This window comes from Peromyscus californicus, unplaced genomic scaffold (genome assembly GCF_007827085.1).
Source record: "Peromyscus californicus insignis strain IS unplaced genomic scaffold, ASM782708v3 Scaffold_7__1_contigs__length_154581171, whole genome shotgun sequence".
In the NCBI taxonomy this organism is placed as follows: Eukaryota; Metazoa; Chordata; class Mammalia; order Rodentia; family Cricetidae; genus Peromyscus; species Peromyscus californicus.
In genome coordinates this window covers 12,608,013-12,631,660 of record NW_026294595.1, presented here as the reverse complement: position 1 = coordinate 12,631,660, position 23,648 = coordinate 12,608,013, and the positions used below count along the sequence as shown (strand labels likewise).

At 45.3% G+C, this 23,648-nt stretch overlaps 1 long non-coding RNA gene across 1 annotated transcript; it reads right to left on the bottom strand.

The window, feature by feature from the left end:
• Positions 1–7,913: 7,913 nt before the first annotated feature.
• On the bottom strand, positions 7,914–22,856 carry LOC128102251 (uncharacterized). The gene is made up of 3 exons (XR_008215363.1): positions 22,725–22,856; positions 21,249–21,387; positions 7,914–8,480 (listed from the first exon to the last, which is right to left on the bottom strand). It is a non-coding gene; the product is annotated as an uncharacterized LOC128102251 (long non-coding RNA).
• Between the last annotated feature and the right edge of the window lie 792 nt (positions 22,857–23,648).

The window sequence follows — 23,648 nt, the reverse complement described above, 5'->3', positions numbered from 1 at the left end:
GAGAAAAAAATGCTTACGATGGTAATTTTGTTATATGTATTTTACCACAGGGAGAAAAAAGAGAATATGAGAAATAAGGTTTTTCTGTTTAAGGTGGTTAGCCATCAGGGGCCAATACTCTGTAACCTCCCCCATCTTGTAAACTCTGGTGTACATGCCTGTTGACTCTATCATGCCCTTACCCTTTATGCTGATTAGGAATCAATCAATGACTTCAGGTTGTAAGGTCCAGCTCCCACCAATGGGGTGAGTCACAGTCACCACTGGCACTAAAATAAAATCTAAGTGTGCTTTGTGCGCCCATGTCCTTGCTCGCACATAGCACACCACTTTTGCAAAATGAAATTCCCTTCCTGAATTAACTGTGCTTTGTTCATGTGTTTCTTTGTGCAACACCAAGAATGCCCTTTTCTATCAAAATGATTTGGGCTTGACCAGGTGAAGCCTGGGGAGCCAGCCCACCCTCCCTCCCGTCACACCTCCTCTCCAGCCACCTGCAGTCCTGTAGGGTTGCTGGTCACTCAGTCACCTGGAGACTCTCCCCTTGGACTCCTTCCTCCCCTTCTTCCCACAGGAGACATGGACTCCTCTGCGCTCCTGGAAGGCCAGCTTCACGGCCACTGGCTACCACCACTGTCCTGGAATGTCTAGACAGGTGGAGAAGAAGATGCCCCATTAAGAGAGAGGCAGGTCACTTGCACTTAATGTCCTTCCACAGCAGCCTTGCATATTCAGGTCGGGACTCTCCACTATGGCCCAGACCTCTGCCCCACTCACCTCTCACCCACCCCTCACCAGTACACATGCACAAACACACAGAGCCAAGGACCTTAAGGGTTTCTGACAGCCCAGCAGGCCTGGCCCTGCCGCCTCTGAGCCTCTGGCACAGCAGCAATGCAGCCCCAACCAGATGGTGAGCAGTAAATGGAGGGAACCCACAGCCCCTCCTCACCCCTCAGCTCACCTCTGAGGTCCATCGCATTACCTTGGATGGTTCAGTTTCTGGGTAGCAAGTCGTTAGGCACAGCCCAGACCTTGGGCACACAGCAGGACCCACCCTCGGGAGAGAAAACCCAGTCCTGAACACCTGTGGGCGGGGAAGAACTCTGGCAGACTTCTGATTTGCCCAGATGTATCTACAGGAACCAGGTGTCCTCAGCCAGGTATCACCATGGACGCAGGCAGTGTCTCACCCACCTCTCAGATCCCAGGGACTGTGGATGCTTTTTCCTTCTGTCTACTCTAGTCTCCCTTTGCTGTGGTGCCCCAAATCTGTCCCTCTGTCTTCTTTGTCTTAGATTCCTTCCTAATTTATTAACCCTTCCCCAAGCTCTCCTCTCCTGACTGTTTGTTCTAGAATATTCTCTTTCATCTTTCTCCCTCTCTTCTTCTCTCATCTCTTTTCTCTTCCTTTCACCCCCCCTTCTCTCTCTTTTTTATTTATTTATTGTTTGTTTGATTGTTTATTTGTTTGTTTTTTGAGACAGTTTCTCTGTATAGCAGCTCTGGCTGTCCTGGAACTTGATCTGTAGACCAGGCTGGCCTCAGATTCACAGAGATCTGTCTGCCTCTGCCTCTCAAGTGCTGAGATAAAAGGAATATGCAACCACTGCCCAGCATCCCTCTCTCTTATCTCTCCATCCTCTCTTATCTCTCCTTCCTCTCCCTCTCATCTCATCCTCTCCTTCCTCTCCCTCCTCACATCTTTCTCCCCATCTCTCTTTCTCTCTTTATCTCTAGGTAGAGTGCCATGTATCACAGGCTGGCCTGAACACACTCTGCAGGACAGTCTTGAACCTCATCTGCTTCCACTTCCTAAATGCTGTGATCACAAGCATGCAGCACCACCCCATTTATTCAGCACTGGAGCTGGAACCCATGTCCCCAGCCCTTCTTCTCCTGACTCCAACATGGCTTCATTTCCCCACACTGAGCACCTTGAATGCACATCCACTAAACAACCCACAGGTCAGTGATATTTCCCATACCTTGCAATTAAGTCTAGATGGAAAACTCCCGGTCCTAGGCACTTATGACACACTGGGTTCTGAAGGTGTTGGCAAACGGAGGCATCAAGACAGGCTGCTGTGACCCGGGTCTTCAGGAGAAAGAGCATGGCCTCTGAGCTCAGCTGGTGCAGGCACTTCCAGCTGTGGCCTCCATTCAGGAATGGGTCACTGGGCAACTCAGAGTGAGGCAGCTTCTCACTGTCCCCCAGTTGTTACTTCCAATGCAGCCTCTCAGCAGGCACAGGAGGAGGTACAGGTCAAGAGGAGTCAGAAGCCCTGGCCAGTGGCCCCTCTGTCCAGACTGCCCACCAAGGCACTCTCTTCTCTCCAGTCTCCACTCTCACTCAGCCCAGCTCCTCAAGGGTAAAAGTGCTGTTGATCTGTAAGATGTTTCTTCTTATTTTCTTTCTTTTTCCTCATTTCTTAAAAAGTTTTTTAATTTTCTTTTTGTTTATTCTTTGTGGATTTCACATCATGCATCTTGATCTGATTCATCTCCCCATCCCTTTGTATACACCCTCTGCCATTGCAACCTCCCCACCAAATGAAATAAAGTAAAATTTAAGAGGAAAAAAAAGGGAAAAATCTTGTCATGGAAGCTGTAGTGTGACACAGTGAGTCACACAGTACACCCTTTAATCCATACATCTTTACTTGCAAGTGTTCACTGCAAAGAGTCATTGGTCTGGTTCAAGGCCTCTAGCTTCTGCCCTCATTAGGACTCCTCTTGGACATCCTGTTGTTGCCCTGTGTCATGGAGATCCTGCAGCTTTGGGTCTGCAGGACTGTCCCCTTCACATGCTCCTGCAGGTCATAGATGGGGTGGATGTTGGGGTGGGCCAACTCATAACCCTGGTTCTGGGCCTGAGTAGTTGCAGGGTTGGTCAGCCCACCAGCTCTCCCTTGTCCTCACCACCAGAGTGAGTTCTCCAGCATTACCCTGGCTAGTTTACTACTTGCAGCAATGAGCAAGAGGCAGGGCCACTTCTCCAGCTTTCACACCCTCGGGATCAGCTGTCCTGCACCTACACCATCAGGGCCAGCTCTACTGTGCTGCCCAGGCAAGGAACAGGCCCTGCTTTCCTGAGTGCAACTGGTAAGGCAGGGGGTCAGCTCCTTCATCTGTCGCAGGCAGTGTGTGGACTGTTTCATGGATGGTGGGATACTCAGTGAACAAGAAAGACAGGTCTCTATACTACCCCCTGGTATCCCCTCAATGTCCCCAGCCTGTGTCTATTGGGTAAAGTAGGCTCTGTAGACTAGAGATGATGCTCAGAGGTCTCTGGTTGTTGGGGACCGACTCTGGACAGCTGTGTCCTGGACTTTGTCAAGCCTTGACAGAAGGTTCCTGGCCTAACTGCAGGATATAAGATTAGATAAACTTTCTGGAGCCTGTCAGCTGCAGGGGGCCTGGGATCAAAGCGACCTCGCCCTGACCCCTCCCTTAGGAATTTTCTCTCTCCCTGCTTCCCCTGCTCCCCCTCCCTGCCTGAAGCCCTGCTTATAAGCCTCAATACCCAGTCAATAAACGAGACCTCGACGCGACTCAGACTGACTCTGTCTTCTTTTATGCGCCTGGTCTCCTTTCTCTCTCGCCCCCATTGATCTTTCAGAAGGTGCCTCCTCGGGTCTCATCAAATAACCTGGCCCGCGGGACGGGGCATCTGGTCAGGATCATGCTACAGCAGCAGAAGTCAAATGAGGAATCCTCTGTGTCACTCAGACGCTAACCACACACATAACCTAACTCAGAATGATCAGTGGCCTAAACACTGAAGATAAACTGTGACATTCTTTCTGGTTTGCTTTGGTGTTGTGGTCGGCATTTGTTGTTGGTATTGATCATTGTTGATTGTTTTGTTTTGAGACAGGGTCTCACTATGTATCCCAGGCATCTCAACCTCACTATGTAGGCCATGCTGACCTTGAACTCACAGAGATCTTCCTGTCTTCACCTCCCAAATGCTGGCTAATCTTGTCAACTTGATTTAGAAAAACTCAAGAAAAGGAGCAGAACGAGGCTATGGAGCAGTCCCTGAAGAAGCTGGAGGACCTGATGGAACAGGCCCTGGACCGAACCCCCAAGCTGTAAGTGTTTGTTGGGGACTGGTGGGAGCAGCCAGGCCAAGCTGCCCTCTCTGGGGAGCTCTGCCAGGGCCTGTCCCTGCCCCAGTGGCAGCAGCACTGGGCCCAGGCCCGGGGAGCACTGCAGCAGCCATACAATGACTGCCAGGAGCAGTCAAGAATTGCAATTTAGCCTGGTGGTATGAGCCTATTGTCTCTGCTTGGGAAGCCGAGGAGCCAAGGAAAAGACTGCTGTTGATTTCTAAGCTAGTCTTGGCTACACAGCAATTTCCAAGATAGCCTAGGCTACGTAGTGAGAGATCCTATTTCAAAAATAGATAGTATTTAACTCCCAAACTTCACCTCCCTCAATAAAGCATTTGATGTTGTCATATAGGTCAAAAAAAGAAAAAGAAAAACCAAAGACGCTAAACCTTCCAAGTACCTTCTACAAGGCTGATTAACTGATTATGAGAAGTTGGAATGTTGCTAGTCAAGAATTTAGCTACAATTTACCTTGGGGCTGTCTTTGCCTTCTTTAATAGTCATTATGTGCCCACCCTGTGTCTGACCTAACATCTTTGTGACTAACAAGTAAAAGTAAAAACACAAAAAACCTTCTAAAATACATTAACCTAACACACCATTCTTTCTAACCTAACACACCATTATGTATACCAATCAAAAGGCTAAGAATATCATCAGATAGTATCCAAGGCTTGCAGCAGAGATTTCCCCACTGTGCTTTAACTCATGAAAGTGTCTTGATTGGTGGCTTTCTTTGTTCTGTTACTGTAAAACCTACATCAAACTGTTGCCACATCAGTACATGAAATCTGGGGTACCTCAAGTCTGTGTTCCTGGGCCGTGGTCACTCATGTTGGCCTCCAGAATAAACTGTCTCTTTTCTCCTTTGAGAAAAGAGCCATATTTCTTAATGTTAAAACTGGGAAACAAACCTCTGGGCATTTCAGGGAGCTTCGACTCAGGAGGGAAGATCTACCCTGGGTGTGGGTGGCACTCTCCCTGGGCTGCGGTATGAGTACCAACAGTGTTCCACTCTCTCTGCTTCCTGACTGTGGATGCAGTGTGACCAGCCACCTCAGGCTCTGCCACCATGCCTTCCCTGCCCATCTTCCACCAGCCTTGGATTTGCCCTGGGATTTAGAGAGCACCGTCCTCAACCTGCACAACACATCTGCACAGATGTGGGGCTGTGGTGTGCTCTAAACACACTCAGAAACACAAGACCTTCCCCCCCTACCCCCCTACCCCCCCCCCCCCGCCCCATCTCCCAGAGAAAAGTCTTGGAGATTGACAGAGGGAAATGGACTCCAAGTGTTTCCAGAACATGAAAAACAGAACTTCTCTGGCTGCTTCAAGGAGAAAGCAAGACCACAATGGCCAGCTAAATGGTCCCATTTAGCTACACCTGAAATTGCTATTCTCCCATCTCTCAAACCATTCTCCCAGGTCCACCACATCTCCAAAGCTCTTGTATGGCAGGTGCCTCCACAGGCCCTCATTCCACCCGCTTCTGGTTCATTCTTTTTTTTTTTGTTGTTTTTTTTTTTTGTTTTTCGAGACAGGGTTTCTCTGCGTAGCTTTGCGCCTTTCCTGGATCTCGCGCCGTAGACCAGGCTGGCCTCGAACTCACAGAGATCCGCCTGCCTCTGCCTCCCGAGTGCTGGGATTAAAGGCGTGCGCCACCACCGCCCGGCCTGGTTCATTCTTTAATCGAAGAAATGAACACACACCACTTCAGAGATCAGCAACACTCTTCATAAACATTGGTTCTTGTCCCAACTCTGAGCCTCTCAGTCATATGTCCGAGAAATTGTAATTTTATTTTTCCAGGTTATTCTAATATTTGCATCCACATTTTAATAACTTCTACAAACATCTTTTCCTTTCCTTATTTCTATACTTTTGAATAGGTGATCACCATCAAATTGGAAATGGTGTGTACCAAAATATGTTTATATTGCCCAAATGCCATACTAGAGATCATCCAGTGGCTTCTTCTATCAGAACGTCAAGCGCATATCTCTCTTATTCAATGCCATATTGGGTAGAAGGTATGCACACGTGTGTATAAGGACAAATGCCTACCCCACATGTCCAGAGGCCAGGGGAGAATGTCCAGTATCTATGGTGATATTTTATTTGTACTGAAATGTGATTTTATTTGTATGTTAATAAATAAAGTTGCCTGGGGTCAGAGCTAATAGCAAGCCATAGCAGAAGCTGGGCGGTAGTGTTGCACGCCTTTAATCCCAGCACTTGGGAGGCAGAGCTGGGCAGATCTCTGTGTGTTCAAGGATACAGCCAACATGGAGACACACGCCTTTAATCTCAATACCAACCATAGAAGACCTGGAGGTCTGTATAGATGGGCAGTGACGAGGAGGTCCTTTGGTTGGGTTTACAACCAATGAGAAGGCAGAACAGAAAGTCTATATAAAGACAGATACACAGGAAGTAGTGCACTTGCTGAGGAGGACAGCAGCGGCAGTGAAGGGAAAGGTTTTTAGTGCTTAGCTAATCCTCTGACCTCTTGGGCTTTCATCTCTGCATTGGCTCTGTGTTTCTTATTTAACAAGACAGTTACATCTACAAGTATCCTGTGCTATCATTCTCCACCTTATTCCCTTGAGACAGAATCTCTCACTGAACTTGGATCTAGGCTGGCAGCCAGCAAGCCCCAGCAATTCTCTTGTCTCTGCCCTCCACAGAGCTGAAGATTTGAACTCAGGTCCTCCCTCATGTCTGACAGCCAGAGCTCTTACTATTTAAATCATATCCTGAGCCCTCATTCCACATTTTAGTTCAATATTATGTGCTGAAATGTTGTGAAAGGTGCAAATACCTTTCACAACTGAGACATAGAGAGCCTTTTGCAACATATCTGTACACATCTGTAAAACACATCTGCCAAATTATGGGATTAATAATTTTTCATATTTAATTTTCTTTCCTTACTTTTACTTTTGAGACAGAGTCTCACTATGCAGCTCTGTTTGTCCTGGAACTCACTATATAGATCAGAACTCACAGAAATCCACCTGCTTCTGTCTCCTGAGTGCTGGGATTCAAGGTGTATGCCACTACACCCTGTTCATATATAATTTTCTATGCATTTATTATGAACTCACAGGAAAATCCACTGCCAGAAGAGTAAATTTCATCTAATTAAATTAAACCCATGGAATAAAAAAGTAAGGAATGCTGTTATCTTCAACATGTCCTTCTGGAACCTTCCATTCCTTCTTTGGGAGGACAAAACACTGAGGTGTTTGCTAGTCATCAGCCCTGCTGCATTCCTCCTGAATGAGGTTCTGTTCCTGGACCCAGACAGGATAGGCTCCAGTCATCCCCTCCAGCTGCCCTGCAGCCAATCCCTTCCCTGTTCTTGGGGAGTTCCTCAATTAGTGAGCCACATGGCTCTCAGCTGGAAAAGCTACAAATGTCAGACCCACTTATCACACTCCAGTACTTCATCAGATCTGGTGTCACCTGGTCGTAGTTGGGGTTTTGTTTTGTTTTATTTATTACTCTTTGGGGGTAGGTTTCACTCAGAGTAGCTAAAACTAGACACAATTCCATCCCTCTCCCTACAGTGAGTACATAGTGTCCTTAAAGTACTTACTTGGGTATCTTACCACAGCAGTGAGGAGAGCGACTAACACACTTGCCTTTCCCGCAATAAATCCAGTTGGGCACCATGATGGTGTCTCTTCATCGTCAAATTGCCTGGATTTATTATCACCACAGAAAGAAGTGTATCTCTGGGTGTGTCTGTGAAGATGATTTCACAGAGGCTTAATGGAGAAAAGAAGACCCACATTTATTATTAATTCATTCTCTCATATATTACATCTGTACTCGCGTTTCCCCTCCCTTCTCTCCCTCTCAGTGCCTCCCTCCTTCTTCCCAATCCATTCCTCCATTTCCCTTCAAGAAAGGGCAGGCCTCCCAGGGATATCAACCAAACATGGTATATCAAGTTGCAATAAGACTAGGTACCTCCCATCATATTAAGGCTGGATGAAGCAATTCAGTAGGAGGAAAGGGTCCCAAAAGCTGACAAAAGCATCAGAAACAGCCCCCACTCCCCCTGTTAGGAGTCCCCACAAAAACATCAAGCTATACAACTAAAACATATATGCAGAGGGTGTAGGTTAGACCCATGCAGGCTCCCTGATTGTCGTTTCAATATCTATGAGTCTAGGTTTGTTGGTTCTGTGGGTTTCTTGTGGTGTCCTTGTTCCTTCCGGCTCCTACAATCCTTCCTCCCCTTCTTCCACAGGATTCACCAAGTTCCACTGAATGTTTAGCTGTGGGTATCTGCATCTGTTTCCATCAGTTGCTGGATGGAGCCTCTCTGATGGTGACTATGCCAGGCTCCTGTTTACAAACATACAGAATATCATTAGGAATCATTTCATTTACTTTTTTAAGGGCACTTTTGGTTCTATCTTAGATCTCTGGGCCATCCAGCCTCTAGTTTCTGGTTCCCCAAGAGTGTCAGGGGTGGGCTCCCTCTCATGGCATGAGTCTCACTGGACCAGTCATTGGTTGACCATTCCCACAATTTCTGTGCCACCTTTACCCCAGCACATCTTGCTGGCAGGACAAATTGTAGGTCGAAGGTTTTGTGGCTGGGTTGGTGTCCCAATCCCTCCAATGGAAGTCTTGCCTGGTTATAGGAGATGGCCAGTTCAGGCTCTGTTTCCCCCATTACTAGGAGTCTTAGCTAGGGTCATTCTCTTAGATTCCTGGGAGTTTCTGTTGCACTAGGTTTCTACGTTGCCCCTGAATTGCCCCCCCCCATTCCAGTTGTCTCTCTCAGTACTCTTTCCCTTCATCCTCCCCCACCTGATCCCTCCTCCTTTCCCACCCACCCCCAGTCCACCCAACATATCTATTCTATTTCTCCTTCCCAGGAGATTCATAAATCCCCTGGTTGAGCTCTACTTGTCACTTTGCCTCTCTGGGTCCTGTGAACCTTAGCATGATTATCTTTTACTTTACAGCTGATACCCACTAATAAGTTGAGTAGAGACCCTGTTTGTCTTTCTGGGTCTGGGTTACCTCACACAAGATGATTTTTTCTAGTTCCATCCATTTGCCTTCAAATTTCACGATATTATTTTTTTAACAGGTGAGTAATACTCCATTGTGTAAATGTATCACATTTTTTAATCCATTCTTCAGTTAAGGGATATCTAGGTTGTTCAAGAGTTTCTGAGTATTATGAATAAAACTGCTATGAACATAGTTTAACTAGCATTTTTGTGGTAGGATGGAGTATCTTTTGGGTATACACCCAGGAGTGGTATAGCTAGGTCTTGAGGTAGATTGATTCCCAGTTTTCTGAGAAACTGTCATATTGATTTCCAAAGTGGCTGTACAAATTTGCACTCCTATCAGCAATGGAGGAGTGTTCCCTTTATCCACATCCTCTCCAATGTAAGCTGTCACTAGTGTTTTTGATCTAAGCCATTCTGACAGGTATAAGATGGAATCTCAGAATCATTTTGATTTGCATTTCCCTGATGGCTAAGGATGTTGAACATTTCTTCAAGTGATTCTTGGCCATTTGAGATTCTTCTGTTGAGAATTCTCGGTTTAGATCTGTACCCTATTTTTCAATTGAATTATTTGATTTGTTAACATCTAGTTTCTTGAGTTCCTTGTGTATTTTGGTTATTAACACTTCTGTCAGATGTGGGGTTGGCAAAGATCTTTTCCCATTCTGTGGGCTGCCATTTTGTCCGTGATGCTGTCTTTTGCCTTACAGAAGCTTTTCAATATCACGAGGTCCCATTGATTAATTGTTGATCTTAGTGCCTGTGCTATTGGTGTTCTGTTCAGGAAGTTGTCTCCTGTGCCAATGTTTTCCCCACTTTCTCTTCTATTAGGTTCAGTGTATCTGGTTTTATGCCAAAACCCTTGATCCACTTGGACTTGAGTTTTGTACAAGGTAATAGATATGGATCTATTTACATTCTTCTACATGCTGATATCCAGTTAGACCAACACCCATTTGTTGAAGATGCCTTCTTTTTTTCCACTGTATAATTCCTGACTTCTTTATTTTTAAAAAAAAGTGTCCAGAGGTGTGTGGATTTATATCTGGTTCTTCAGTTTGATTCCATTGATCAACCTGTCTGTTTTTATGCAAATTCCATGAGGTTTTTATTACTACAGCTCTGTAGTACTGCTTGAAATCACAAATGGTGATACCGTCAGAAGTTCTTTTATTGTACAGGATTGTTTTTGCTATCCTGAGTTTTTTTGTTTTTCCATAGTAAGTTGAGTGCTATTCTTTCAATGTCTATAAGAATTGTGTTGGGCCAGGCGGTGGTGGCACACGCCTTTAATCCCAGCACTTGGGAGGCAGAGCCAGGAGGAACTCTGTGAGTTCAAGGCCAGCCTGGTCTACAAAGCGAGTTCCAGGACAGGCTCCAAAGCTACAGAGAAACCCTGTCTCCGAAAACCAAAAAAAAAAAAAAAAAAAAAAAAAAGAATTGTGTTGGAATTTTGATGGGAATCACATGGGCACCAAATTTTGGGATAAGTTTCTGTCCCACCCAATCCCACAGCTGTTCAGTCCCAAATAAACACACAGAGGCTTATATTAATTACAAACTGTTTGGTCTATGGCTCAGGCTTCTTGCTAGCTAGCTCTTATAACTTAGCCCATTCCTATTAATCTATGTTTTGCCATATGGCTTCATGGCATTACCTGTTCTCTCACACCTTGTTTCTCTTGGTGGTGGCTTACAGCATCTGCCCTGACTTTCTTCTCTCTCTCTCTCTCTCTCTCTCCTCTCTCTCTCTCTCTCTCTCTCTCTCTCTCTGATTTCCCACCTGGCTCCATCCTACCCTGCCATAAGCCAATGCAGCTTCTTTTATTAACCAATGGGAGCAACACATATTCACAGTATACAGAAAGATATCCCACAGCACCTTTCCCCTAAATGGCAGGGCACCTTCGAGGTAATTCTTGTAACCCCCACAGCTGCTAAGCTTGAGGGCCTCCCTCATTGGATTCACTTATCCACCTCAAGCCCTGTATCCCCACTCAAGATAATTTTTCTTCATACACATCAACCCCAATAAGACCCTGCTCCCTTAAGTTTCAGAGGACACTGATATCAACTGCCTTATCTCCAATTCCCAGAAGAATGAGGTTTCACCCCATACCATACTCATTTTTACCGGATTGGGAACCCCGTATTCATTCCTTCCTGACCCCTCTCCATGTTCTCCTGTCTCTACTAATCACACCTTGCTTCATCAATTTTCTCTCCATGTATCTCCAATGACATTCAAAATCTCTAATTAAACTAACTGGCTGTGGTTGTATGACCACCACCCATTAGTCACAGAGCTGAAGGTTTAAAGGCTATCAAAGGTACCCAGGTGGTAAGAAACAACACCCCAGAGATATCCACACTCCCAGACTCAAGAAGGAGACTCACAGAATAGTTTCAACGTAACTCTTTACTGTTGACTGCCCTCAGCAATCAACCACCTGTGTCTCCTGAGTGTCAAGGTGATGCCGTGGTGATGAGAAAGGAACAGGTGCTTTAAGGTTTGTTTATATGAAGATGGGAAAGCATAATTGGTGATAAGGAGAAAGTGATTTGAGATGTATAAAAGAATAAAATATGTTCTAGATTCCTCTTCCCTGAACATGTTTTTCTGGGCTACAAAGACCATTATATTCATGCCTTAACAGGCATACCCCACACCTCAAATAAGAAGGTCTTGAAGGGCTTTCCTGAGTGCCATCCTGTGGATGTTGCTGGAAAACCTGTGGGTAAGGGTCAGAACGAGAGGAGGATCCTGCACAGTGCCTTTGCAGAAGAATACCCATCATCACCTATAGAAAAAAATTAAGGGTTATTACCCTAGGGATAATTAATCAATGGGTTTGAGGGATTGCATCCTCTCTCCCCCAACCCTTTCAATAAAACTTTAACATGGATTTGTTCTTCAATGTGATTCATTCTCAGAGCCACTAAACTATAACAGTATCTACTCAGTACTGTATCTACTTAGTACTGTATCTACTCATTACTGTGTCCACTTCAGTACTGTAATCCATCTCAATACTGATGTTGCAGTTGCTTCCCACACTCCCTGTAAAGTAAAAGATGCCCTACCTGGAATAGGGTAAGATCAGGGGGGTATCCAGAGGGTCTGAGAATTTGCACACCCCACAGAATGCAAAAGTAAGTACTTCAAGCAGAGGTATTAGGGTGTGAAGAAGGGAAGCTACCACCGTGAAGACAGCTCTGGAGGACATCAGGATCTTTGCAGTTCAGATGTAGCAACAGCCTAAAGCACAGAAAAGACAATGGACAAATGGACCACACCTCCCACGCATATAACTGACACTTTCTAAATTTTCTAGGCACCAAAAACAAGCTGGTCTTGCACCTCATTTTTTGAAGGGGTTCTGGGGGATATTTTTTGGAGACAAAGTCTCCCTGTGTAGCCTTGACTGTCCTGGAACTTACTGAGACCATGTGGTCTTGAACTCACAGAAATCCACCTCCCTCTGCCTCCCAACTGCTGAAATTAAAAACATTTGCCACCATGCCTGGCCATCTTTTAATTAGATTTGCTTTACTATTTTCTATGTATGCCTGTTTTGCCTGCATATATGTATGTCAGGGTCCCAGACCTTAACATAACTACTCCATGGTGGGAGTACCACTCAGGCCATAAAACTCAGCACTGAGACAGCACCACCTGCCAAAACAAAGACAAAGACCTAATCCATCAAAGTCCATAGTTCTGGGGAAGTCTCTAAATATACTGACCTTGCTTTTTGGCCTCTGTAGTTCCACATCTGGTTAACTTTTCTTGTTAACTGAAGTATGTCAGCTCAGGATAGAGTTTTTGTGCCTAAAAATCTTACCCTGAGAAAGTTTCAGGGCTACACTGGGATCCCAAACACCCAATGTAGTCGCTGGCAGGCAAATAGAGAGTTTCTATTGGCTAAAACCCATGTACAAGCAGTCTTCTCTGGTGGATACCCCACAACAGTATATATGTGAACCACATGCATGCCTATTGCCCAAGGAGACCAGAACATGGCATCAGATCCTCTGGAATTAGAGTTACAGACAGTTGTGAAACACCATAGGATACTGGGTATTGAACCCAGGTCCTCTGGAAGAGCAGCTAGTGCTCCTAAACACATGACTGAGCTTCCTCCCTCCCCTCTGCCGTGTGTGTGTGTGTGTGTGTGTGTGTGTGTGTGTGTGTGTGTGTGTGTGTGAGAGTGAGGAGAGAGAGAGAGAGAGAGGAGAGAGAGAGAGAGAGAGAGAGAGGAGAGGAGAGAGAGAGAGAGAGAGAGAGAGAGAGAGAGAGAGAGAGAGAGAGAAGAGGAGAGAGAGAGATGGGGGTTGTACATGAGAACAATGCCCATGGAGGCCAACAGAGGGTGTCAGGTCCCCTGGAGCTGGAGTTATGGGCAGTTATGAGGTGTCTGATGTATGGGTGCTGGGAACCAAACTCAGTTGCTCTGCAAGTGCTCTTAACCACTGAGCCTTGTCTCCAGCCCATTTCTTTCTTTTTTTCCCCCTTTTTTTTGCTTTTTGAGAAAGGGTTTCACTGTGTAGTTTGGTGCCTGTCCTGGATCTCACTCTGTAGACTAGGCTGGCCTCGAACTCACAGAGATCCACCTGGCTCTGCCTCCCGAGTGCTGGGATTAAAAGGTGAGCGCCACTGCCGCCCCAGCTCCGGCCCCATTTCTTTACCTCTGTGACTATCTGTCAAGACCCCTAAGGAGTTTAGGAACAGAGTCACATGTTGTGTGAGAGATTTCTTTCTAAGATGCAAACAACACATGTGTGTCTACTCACCACAGGAAGGGAACACATAATGATTGATAATGATGTCATCACTGCAACAAAGTCTAGCCTGGTAACCTAATGAGTTCTTATTGGGGTTACTAACCAGAGCATGCATGAGGGGTTACTTCTAGGAGCAGGGATGACTCCACCAAAAAAGCAGCTATTTCACCAAAAAGTCCAACCCCCACCACACCAGTGAGGACAACGGCTACAACCCCGGCGCTCTCTGCACAGCTCACAGGGAGCTCAACAGTCCCGAAGCTCTTTATTCCTTTTATAAAGCTGAGGAGGGGCCTTTAAGAATCTTGTGAGTTTCTTCTTCTCCAGACATGTGATGTTTGTCTACCTCCTGAGTCTCAGGAGCCTTCCCTTCCCTCCTGGAAAGGTTGTTTCAATTCAGAGGAAACTTTTATTAACTGTCACATAATTGGTGTTGGGCTATAGGTACCATGCTTGGTAGTTGGTTTCTATTAAAGAAAAACACTTCCTGTGTCCAGGATGGTGATATATATGGGCCATTGGGAATTAATACATGGTGGCTGCTTGGCTCGTAGCTGATTCTTACTACTCCTCCTCAGTGAGTTATAGGAGCTGTATTCAGTCATGGCCTTGCAGAGAGGAGACCCACACCACAGACCAGGGACACTAGAAATGGCAGTCATCCCAAATGCAGTGATTACTTTTACTAACATCAATAACACACTGTTGGGTCCAGACTGGAAAGGAATTAAGTTCAGGGTATACGTGGTTTACTGCAATTAATGAAAAAGAAAAGAGAACATTCAAACACATACCCTAGGTTATATACTGAGAATGTGTCTAAACACAAGAGGAATTCCAGGGCGAAGGCGGGGAAACTCAGTTAGTGAAATGCTGGCTGTGCAAGCATGGGGACCTGAGTTCAACCCCTAGAACACATGTAAGAGCCTGGCACGGAGGAGGGCCACACTTACTTGTAACCCTAGTACTGAGGCAGCAGAGACAGAAGATCTCTGGAACTTCCTGGACCAACCAGCCCAGCCTAGTCAGTGAGCTCCGGGCCAAGGAGAGACCCGGTCTCAAAAAAACAAGGTGAGGGGCTGAAGTGATGCCTCAGTCAGTGGTTAAGAGCATTGGCTGCTCTTCCAGAGAACCCAGGTTCAATTCCTAGTGCCTACATGGTGGTTCTTAACTGTCTGTAACTCCACTCCCGGGCCATCCAGTGACCCTGAGGGCACAAGACATGCACATGGTATACAGAAATACATGCAGGCAAACACCCATACATGTAAAATAATAAACAAAATAAAAATTGTATTGTATTATTTTATTTGTAGCATGTTTTTACCTGCCTGTGTGTCTGACCTGCATGCAATGCATGCCCTGGAGCCCAGAAGAGGGCATCGGGTCTCCTGGAACTGGAGTTACAAACAGTTGAGAGCCATCATGTGGATGCTGGGATCAGTGATTTTAACCTCTGAACCATGTCTCTAGCACCAATAAACAATTTTTTCTTATAATTTATTTTAATTTTGAGATTGTAATATAATTTATCATTTTTCCTTTCTCTTTCCTCTTGCCAAAACATCCTATATAACCATCCTTGCTCTCTTTTAAATTTGTGACCTATTTTTATGAATTATTGTTACATACACACACACATTCCTAAATATACCCTGCTCAGTCTCTGTAATGTAACTTACTTGTACATATATTTTCAGGGCTGACCATTTGGTGTTATTGGATAACCAAAGATAGTTTAATTCTTTTTAAAGGTGAATTGGGCTTGTTTCTAGTTTGCTTTCTAGGACAAAACTAGCTTAGGGAGGAAAGGGTTTATTACGTCTTACAGGTTAGAGTCATCATCAAGGTAAGCCAGGGCAGGAATTCAAGCAGGAGACAGGAGGCAGGAACACTTGCTCACCATGGCTCACTTCCATCTGTTTTCTTACACAATCTAGGACCACACACCCAGGGGTGGCACTTCCCACAGTGGGCTGGGCCTTCCCACATCAATTAGCAACCAAGAAAATGTTGCAGTTTGGTGGAGATAATTCCTCAACTGAGGTTCTGTCTTTCCAGGTGACTCTAGTTTGTGTCAAGTTGACAAAAAACTGACTAGCACAGGACTGGGGAGATAGCTCAGCAGCTAAAAGCAATTACTGCTCTTCCAGAGGACCTGAGTTCAGTTCCCAGCCACCCCATGTTTGATAGCTCACAACTGCCTATAACTCCAGCTACAGGGGATCTGACATCTCTGATCTCCTCAAGCACCTGTACTCATGAGCCCATATGCGTGCGCGCACGCACATGCACACACACACACACACACATACACACATGCTTGCACACGGGTGAGTGCATGCACACACATGTGAGCACTCAAAGGACAATTCTGAAAAAGAAACTCTTGGGGTAGAATAGAAGGAAACAGTGAGAAGTTGTAGTCAGTGAGTATGTACAGTTGCACTCAGAGTACCTGGATGAAACCCTACCAAGCTGCCACTTAGGGCAAAAAGTGAGGCTGTGACTGATAGACTTATAATGAAACATGTTCTTATAGAAGTTTTAAGTATTTTAATGGTTCTTGGGTACAGATGTTCAGGATGATATGAAACTTTGGAGACCTAAAGGAGCAGGTTTTCCTTTTGGAGGCTTGGCTCTACAAGGGTTGGCCCTATAGCTTTACTACCATGGGTGGACTCAAGAGGATTTGGAAAGGGCCCTTGCAACTCAGAAGGAACTGATCTGATGGGGACCCCCTCCCCCCAGAATGTAAATAACACAAAGTTTCTTGGCTGTCCTTGTGGCTCACAAGATCTTATTATCATGAGCTGAAAGTGCCTTATGATTGTAATCTAAGAGTTTTGTTGTCCTTTTGGGCAGGGTCTCATTGTGTAGCCTTAGCTGGCCTGGAACTCACCATGTAGGCCGGGCAGCTACCGCCAAACTCACAAAGATCCACCTGCCTCTTGCCTGCTAAGTGCTGGGATTAAAGGCATGTGCCACCGTGTCCAGTCTGATTCTACTTTTTAAAGCATTAGGAAGCTAACAACCACATTTCTGGGGCTTCTGGGCATATTTTTGCCAGAGAGATCCTAATAGATAACTTTGCCCAGTCTACATTTCTGAAAGAGTAAAGAAATGTACCTATAGTAGGTTATGCCCAAGGCCTGTGAGATCTCTTGGGTTATTTTACAGATAAAGGGAAGCCTGTTGTCACATTGGAGTGATTTGGGGAGTCCACAGTGGGGAATAACTTCTTTCAAAAAAGGTCTTGACAACTTCTTGAATCTTTTGGTCTAGGTAGGATAGGCCTCAGTGCACCCTGAGAAAGTGTCAGCAGGCACCAGTGGGTATTATAGTCTCTACAGGGTGGTAGTGGGTAAAATCTAATTGCCAGTCTTCTGGGACTGTCTGCCTCTTTGTGCTGTGTGATTAAGGTGATGATTGGCCCCACCTCTTGGGTTCCTACAGAGATGCAGGGGCATGCCCTGACAACTTCTGGGATTTATAGATTGTAATCCTTTTCTCCCAAAGCCATGAAAGACCAGAGTAGCGAATGCTTCTCTTACAGGTGACATGAGTCATGACATCCCTTAATAACCTTCCATTAACTTGGGGCAACAGAATTTTATGTTCCTCTTGAACCAACAGCCATTTTTTATTAATCTGTATCCATGTGTACCACCATCCTTCTCCGTGGCATCACAGCCATCTCTGCTGGCCCCTGGAGTGCAGCCCACACCACACACACACACACACACACACACACACACACACACACACACACACACATACACACACACACTGCATAATAATGAAATTGCTTTGCTGGAGTCCCCTTATGTATATCACCACCACCTGTGTGAGTGCTAGACAGTATCTGAAGACACGAACTCCCAGGGTCATATTTAACTGGGAAGAGCTTTTTCTATCAAGAGCCTTCTCTCTTCCCTCATAACAGCATGAGCACAAAGGGCCAGAGCAGTGTACTCAGTCAGAGTCAGGGTAAAGACTGATTCACTTTTTCCACTGTAACACTCTAGATAAAGTGATGTGTTGAGGGGGTGCTATTAAGGAAAAGACTAGGAGAACATGGGTATATGAAGGAGAAAGAGAGAATGATGGAGAGAAGGGGGTTTAAGTGAGGAGATGGATGGGAGGGTGTGGCCTCATAAAGTAGATCAGCAGTGTGACCAAATTTTAATTTTTTATAAATCTTTAAAAAAAACTTTGTATTCATTTTTGTGTATATGGGTGTTTTGCTCACATGTCTATCTGTGCACTGTACACAAGCCAGTGCCCACAGAGATAAGAAGAGGCATCCCCTAGAACCAGTTACAGATGGTTGTAAGCCTCCATGTGAGTCCTGGGAACTAAACCCTGGGACTTCTGCAGGAATAACAAATGATCTTAATGACTGAGGCATGTCTCCAGCCCTGAAACCAAACTTTTTCCCCTCTCTTCCCTCCTCCCGCCCCTCAGCCTTCCCCCCTCCAACCCACTCCCTCAGTCCTTTCTCCAACAAGATATGGAGTCAGCAGAGCCTGGTACATTCATTAGAGGCAGGTCCAAGCCCCTCTCCCTGCATCAAAGGCTGTGCAAGCTGTCCCACCATAGATAGTGAGCTCCAAAAAGCCAGCTCATGCACCAGGGATGGATCCTGATCCTACTGCTAGGAGGGCCCTTAAGCAGATCAAACTTCACAACTGTCTCACTTATGCAGAGGGCCTAGTCCAGTCCCATGGAGACTCCACAGCTGTTGGTCTAAATTTCATGAATTTCCACTAGTTTGGTTTGATTGTATCTGTAGGTTTCCCCATCATGATCTTGATGCTCATCAAGGGTACTCATAGAATGTAGGTGTAATTCTAAGCGGTCCTTATTAAATAAGAAACACAGAGCCAAATAAAGAGTTAAAAGCCCAGAGATCCAGCAGTAGCCAAGAGCTAAGACCACCTTATCTTACCACTCGCTACTGTTCCTTCACCTGAGAGAGAGACCTTCTTCCTGTGTCCTTTTTTTATTGCCTTTCTGTTCTGCCTTCTCATTGGCTCTAAACCCAACCACATGACTTCCTCGTCACTGCCTGTCTATACAGACCTCCAGTTCTCTATGGTTGGTACTGAGATTAAAGGTATGTGTCACCATGCTGGCTGTGTCCTTAAACACACAGAGATTCTGCCTGACATGTGATCAGATTAAGGGCGTGTGCTACCACTACCAGACTTCTGCTTAATGACTTGCTCTTAGCTCTGATCCCCAGGCAACTTTATTTAACATACAAATAAAATCACATTTCAGCACAAATAAAATAACACCATAATAGAATCCCTCTTCCCTCTCTTTGACTGAACTCAGGGAGCTCAGCCTGGTACTTGGCTGTAGATCTCTGCATCTGATTCCATCAGTACTGAATGAAGGCTTGCTGTTTATCCTTCTGATGGTATTTTCTAGTTCCATCCACTTGCTTGCAAATTTCATGATGTCATTGTTTTTTATTGCTGAGTAGTACTCCATTGTGTATATGCATCACATTTTCTTAATCCATTCTTCAGTTGAGGGGAATCTAGGTTTCCAGGTTATGGCTATTATGAATAATGCTGCTATGAACATAGTTGAGCATATGTCCTTATGGTATGATTGAGCATTCCTTGGGTATATTTTCAAGAGTGGTATAGCTGGGTCTTGAGGAAGATTGATTCCCAATCTTCTGAGAAGCCACCATACTGATTTCCAAAGTGGCTGTACAAGTTTGTACTCACACCAACAGTGGAAGAGTGTTCCCTTTGCTCTGCATCCTCTCCAACATAAGCTGTTATCAGTGTTTATGATCTTAGCCATTCTGACAGTTATAAGAAGGTATCTCAGAGTGGTTCTGATTTGCATTTCCTTGATGACAAAGAATGTTGAGCAATTCCTTAAATGTCTTTCAGTCATTTGAGATTCTTCTATTGAGAATTCTCTGTTTAGCTATTTAGCCCATTTTTTAATTGGATTGTTAGGTATTTTGAGGTCTAGTTTCTTGAATTCTTTATATATTCTGGGAGATTGACCCTCTGATGTGGGGTTGGTGAAGATCTTTTCCCATTCTGTGGGCTGTCTTTTTGTCTTATTTACCATGTCCTTTGGCTTACAGAAGCTCCTCAGTTTCAGGAGGTCCCATTTATTAATTGTTTCTCTCAGTGTCTGTGCTACTGGTGTTATATTTAGGAAGTAGTCTCCTGTGCCAATGCATTCAAGACTACTTCCTACTTTATCGTCTATCAGGTTCAGTGTAACTGGATTTATGTTGAGGTCATTGATCCACTTGGACTTGAGTTTTATGCATGGAGATAGATATGGATCTATTTGCAATCCTCTACATGTTGACATCCAGTTATGCTAGCACCATTTGTTGAAGATGCTTTCTTTTTTCCATTGTATAGTTTTGGCTTCTTTGTCAAAAATCAGGTGTTCATATGTGTGTGGATTAATGTCAGGGTCTTCAATTCGATTCCATTGGTCCACATGTCAGTTTTTATGCCAATACCAAGCTGTTTTTATCACTATAGCTCTATAGTAAAGCTTGAGGTCAGGGATGGTGATGCCTCCAGAGGTTGCTTTATTGTACAGAATTGATTTAGCTATCCTGAGTTTTTGTTTTGTTTTTCCATATGAAGTTAAGTATTGCTCTTTCCAGGTCTGTGAAGAATTGTGTTGGGATTTTGATGGGGATTGCATTAAATCTGTAGATTAGTTCTGGTAAGATGGTCATTTTTACTATGTTAGTCCTACCTATCCATGAGCATGGTAGGTCTTTCCATTTTTCTGATATCTTCTTCAATTTCTTTCTTCAGAGACTTATAGTTCTTGTCATATAAGTCTTTCATTTGCTTAGTTAGAGTTACCTCAAGGTATTTTATATTATTTGTGGCTATTATAAAGGGTATGTTTCTCTGATTTCTTTCTCAGCCCATTTATCATTTGTATATAGGAGAGCTACTGTTTTGTTTTTTTTTAAGTTAATCTTGTATCCTGCCACATTACTGAAGGTTTTTATCAGCTGTAGGAGTTCCCTGATAGAATTTTTTGGGGTCACTTATATATGTATACTATCATATCATCTGCAAATAGTGAAAGTTTGACTTCTCCCTTCCCAATTTGTATCCCCTTGATCTGCTTTGTTGTCTTATTGTTCTAGCTAGGACTGAGACTAAACTTTAAAACCCAAATCCAGCACAACCCAGACATTCCAAAAAGGTACCAAATTAGCTTTTAGTTTTGGAGGTTTGTCATAGTAAGTTTTGTCAACTTCATACAAACCTAGACATACCTGGGAAGAGGGAACCTCAGTTGAGGAAGCATCTTCATCGACTGGCCTGTGGGCATGTCCTGAGGGGCATATCTTGCCTGCTGATTGATGTGGGAGGATCCAGCCTGCTGTGGATGGTGTCATCCCTAGGCAGGTGGGCCTGGGCAAAATTAGAAAAGTGGTTGGGCAAGCCAGCAGAAACAAGCCAGTGAGCAGCATTCTTCTGTGGTCACTGCTTCAGCTCCCATCTGGATTCCTTCTTTGGCTTCTCTTGACTGTGGACTACAAGCTACAAATCCAAATAAATCGACTCACCCTAGAGATGGAACCCATGTCAGACCAAAGTAACAGTTGCACACCAAGTCCAACTTCATGAACCGAGTTTTTAATTGGGCTTACCAACAAGAATGTGGCTGAGGGGTTACACAAAGGAACAGAGAAGACTCAAAAGCAGCTGCATCACTGAAAAGTCACCCCCAACACAGGCAAAGTCCGCAATCCTGCTGCTCTCTGCATAGCTTGAAGGCAGTTGTCAGGTCCTAGAACCTCCTCCTGGCAGCTCAGCTGCTCAGAGTCCCCTCCCCCAGCTATTATTTTCTGCTTCTATAACCCTGGGTAGGTCTCCTTTTCATTCTGAGTCTCAGGAGCCTCCCCCTCTAAATGTTTCAATTTGGAGGAAACTGCCATACAAGAACTATTTTCTGCTGGGCGATGGTGGCACACGCCTTTAATCCCAGCATTTGGGAGGCAGGGGCAGGAGGATCTCTGTGAGTTTGAGGCCAGCCTGGTCTACACAATGAGTTCCAGGACAGCCAGGAGCTGTTACACAGAGAAACCCTGTTTTGAAAAACAAACAAAACAGAACTCTTTTCTTTTGGGGATGTCTGTTAGTTTTTCGACTGCGTTGTGTGCTTACCCTGCAAGGAAATGCCACGAAACACGACAGAATCCGCTAACAAGAGTTTTATTAAAGGGACAGAGAGTGAGCAGGCCTGTGGGAAACACGTGTGTGGAGAGGAAGAAGGAACCGGGAACATGGCGCCTGATTTAAAGGCTGGGCGTGGGACAGATCAGCGTCACTACTACGCGCAAGCGCGTAGATCACATGGCCACGTTGCGCGCTTACGTGGCTAGTGGGACGTCATGGATCTTGGTCCCGCGAGATGCCCTGACCCGGAAATGGCTATCTGGACCTGGACCTAGCCAGGCGGAAGTATCCGCCAGGCATAGGCAGACACGCCTGACCGTGGGGGCTTGTTGTAAACCTTTCAATGTCCCTGGTTAGTTTTGGTCAATGTGACAAAAGCTGAAGTAGGCAAGGCTGTAGGGCATTTTCTTAACTAGTGATAGACATTGGAGGGCTCTGCCCACTCTAGGCAGTGCCATCCCTAGGTATGTGGTCCTGTGTTGAATAGGAAAGCAGGATGAGCAAGCCATGGTGAGCAAGCCTTTTTTTTACTGGGGTTTCTAACAGGAGTGTGGGTGAGGGGTACTTACAGGAGCAGGGGAGACTCAAGAGCAGCTGCACCACCCAGAGCCCGCCCAACACGGTGACAGCTCGAGAAGGCTGCAGCCCTGGTGCCCTCTGCACAGCTCACAGGCAGCTCTCCAGTCAGAGAAGGTCCTCTCTCTGTGGATTGACTGGTCAGACACCCTCCTCCAACAGCGGCTTACTCCTTTTATAAAGACGGGGAGGAGCCTTCCAGACATGTGACCTTCCTCCTGAGCTTCTCACTCCCTGCCAGGGGAATTGTTCAATTAATGGAACTGCCGTATAACAGATACCGCATGGTCCTGCAGCAGAATTACATACAGCTGGCTATGGTGTAGGGGGGTTGGCCAGAATCTCGGGTAAGGATTCCACCCCTTCTTTCTTTCTTTTTTCTTTTTTTTTTTTTTGGTTTTTTGAGACAGGGTTTCTCTGTGTAGCTTTGGAGCCTGTCCTGGAACTCACTCTGTAGCCCAGGCTGGCCTCAAACTCACAGAGATCCGCCTGCCTCTACCTCCCGAGTGCTGGGATTAAAGGCGTGGGCCACCACTGCTCAGCCCCACCCCTTATTTCTACACAGGAACATCACCATCAACGAGCCTGATATTCGGAGTCTCTGCAAGAGTCCCAGCTGCTCTGATGAAGATGACAGCTGTCATTCACAGGACAGAGCTCTATGACACTGGGTGACAGAGTGACAGTGCTGTCAACATGCTTCCTTAATATCAGTCTTTCTCTGCCTCGGGAGTTGTAGGGTTCCACTCACTAATTTTGAGGATTAGAAGGGTAACCAAGGGATACGGACATGGAAATACATTATCGTAAGGTCATCTGAGGGTGGATCCACCATCAAAAAGAGAAAACAAAAGTCCCCTAGTGAGGAAGCACCTGAAGTCAGCTGATCACCACCATTTCTTGTTCTGTATGTCTTA